At 46.3% G+C, this 2738-nt stretch overlaps 1 non-coding gene across 1 annotated transcript; it reads left to right on the forward strand.

Annotated features, from left to right (window-relative positions):
- Positions 1 to 1462: 1462 nt before the first annotated feature.
- On the forward strand, positions 1463 to 1597 carry LOC114632305. The gene has a single exon (XR_003713068.1). It is a non-coding gene; the product is annotated as a small nucleolar RNA SNORA17 (small nucleolar RNA).
- The last annotated feature ends 1141 nt before the right edge of the window (positions 1598 to 2738 follow it).

Genomic DNA, 2738 nt, shown 5'->3' on the forward strand with positions numbered 1-2738 from the left:
CAAACAGCAATTCAATGTTCCTTTGCCCACATTTGGTTTAGTCATGTTAACACAGACAATGGCTTATTTTCAATATAAAATAATGAAAGTTATGAATTCAACTTTGTAGCCAGGGAACTTGAGGCTCAGAGAGGGTAGGTGGGATAGTCAAGGTCAGGCAGTTGTTGAGTTTGACAGAACTCAAGACTCTCCAAATCTCTGCTTGCCATATTCCACACAAGATCACACGACTCTGCCAGCAAAGAAGATTTGCTTCTGTAAGTATTGACACCAAACTTTCCCCACTTAGCATTTCAGGGAGATGAGAAGTGGGAAATTAAAGGGTCAAATTCTCTTCTGGATGGAATACTTATGACAATGGTATTCTTTGCTTAAATACTCTCATTTTTATATCATTTCGGAAGAAATCCTTCTATATCAAGAGGATTTCCGATTGCTGAGATAATGATACCAACTCCTCACTGAATAGCACTAGCTATTTCTATTCTTTTTATGGCTGTGGAAAGGAGAAGAGAGGTTTTTTTTATACATGACATGAAAAGCTTCTAAAGGGTAATAGTTGATTCAGAATAGAGATGCAGACAAGCCACTGAAACTGTTAACAGATAAAGTACATACAAAAGTCTTTTCATGGAAAAATCTTTCCAAGAGAGAAATCGCAACAAAATTAAAGTGGGAAAGGAAAATGTGTCAATTCTAGTTCAATCATCCTCCCGTTCTATGACACGTGTATAGTGATACCTTGCCACTCCTCATAGGACAACTAAAGGAACAGGAAAAACAAAAATGGACTCCATTGGAACTTTCTCAGGCTCATTGAGAGGTGTTAACCACCCCGGTCTTTTATCTTGCTTCTCAGAGTTAGTGAGAATTTTCAGAAGCCTGGAAGATCATCCTATAGTTTTCCCATGGCGGGTGATATTGGGTCCCCTTGAAGCCTTGTGTCATGTAATGTCATAGCTTTCACAGTGGCTTCTCAGTATGAGCCGGTGCTCTAGCTGTTCTGTGTCAAACACACACACACACACACACACACACACACACACACACCTGGAGTTAAAGTCACAGAGCTAGAGGACTCAACATCCTTAACAATGATGGAGAGTTTCTCACCATGCCAGTTGAGGGGTATAAAACTAAGTCCTCTAATCTACAGAACTTCATTGGTTGCTGTTTGAAGCCACATTGGATTATTCACATTCTCCGGAGAATAACAATCACACTTTTCCAATCCCTGAGTTCACCCATTCTCAGTAGAAATTTCTCAGCTTCTACTTCAGAGGAAATAATGTCAGTGATATCCAGATAGTCTATTTTCTACTGGCTTCCCTGTCTTACACATGGGACACACAGCCATGAAAACCTTGCCTCCATCCACAACACACTGTGCCTATGGCTCACTGCTTTGGTGAACACTCTTCTTCTTGCTCTGCTCAGAGGAAACAATGACCATCTGTTACTCCCTGTCCCTAGAAGCATTGCCGGTGTGGTGGTTGTTCTGTCAAATGTCCATCAGGAGGTGGCAGAGAGGAGATGGGCTGTGTCAAGGCTCAGTGCTCTGACTTATGAACATCTGAATGATAAGTAGCCTAGTATTCCCTAAAAAAAACAAGCCTGAAATGACTACCAGTCTGCACTAAGCAGGCTCAAATGGCTCCCAGGACCTGTAGCAAACAGGAGACTAGAAAAACCCAGTCTGGGACTGAGGGACCTAGCAGGATGAGTCTGAGACAGATGACCCCTGCATAGGGCCTCTTTGGCAGGCTGGATAAAAAGCAAGTCCATGGTGGCCACCAGGACCATGGGGCCTGGACAGGGAGCTACCCTGAGATGACCACCAGTTGTGTGCCAAGCAGGCCTGAGGAGACAGACCATGATCGAGATGACGCCTGCCCAGCACTGTAATGTATAAGTAGGGTATAGCACTCCCAGGATCATTCCTATGATGACCCCAGACACTCAGAGACCCTGGATGGCACTTAAAAGAGCAAGTAACTGGTGGAGAAATGGAAGAGAACGAGAAGCAGAAGGATGTAGACACGATGAAGAGAGGCAGAACTGGAGATTCGAGTGCATTGAGGAACAGCCTGCTGTAAATAGCCAATGATGCCACCCGGGGTCATAGCGGGGTTCTAGCCTGTGGTAGCAGGGCACACATCTGTGTCTATGGCCCTGCAGCAACACAAGTCTATTGCCACCAAAGGCTAGGTGGACATCCCTGATCTGGGCTGCTGCTCGGGGACATGTTGATGTGTGAGGGCTGTGCAGAACTAGCCCACTCCTCACCTGGACATCATGGAAGTTCTGGCCCTAGGGACATGGAAGCAGGAGAGCTGACTCCACTCCTAGCCAGCTGCAGTACTAGGGCGAGTGGAACACACATTGCAGGGGTTGCAAATAGCCCAGCCCCAGAATATATGAGCATGGGAGACCTGGCCCTACTGTTCATCTCTCATGCAGTGGCATGGACAAAGGAGAGATACCCTTCTCCCCATTCACCCCCCACTACCTGTAACAGGCAGGAGACTGGTCCTGAGGTCGAGAGAGCAGGAGAGCAGGCTCTGCACCTCACCTGGGCAGCACAGTTGAGTTGGCTGACCCTGGATGTGGTGGTTGTGGGTGAGTTAGTCACAAAGGCATAATCGTAAGAGAGTCAGCCCTGCCTCTTGTCTGCTAGACAGTGGAATGAGTGAGAGAGATGTCCTCCTTCCCTCCCTTATTCCTCTCCATTTGTGGAA

This window comes from Grammomys surdaster, unplaced genomic scaffold (assembly GCF_004785775.1).
Source record: "Grammomys surdaster isolate TR1022 unplaced genomic scaffold, NIH_TR_1.0 372, whole genome shotgun sequence".
NCBI classification, from domain to species: Eukaryota; Metazoa; Chordata; class Mammalia; order Rodentia; family Muridae; genus Grammomys; species Grammomys surdaster.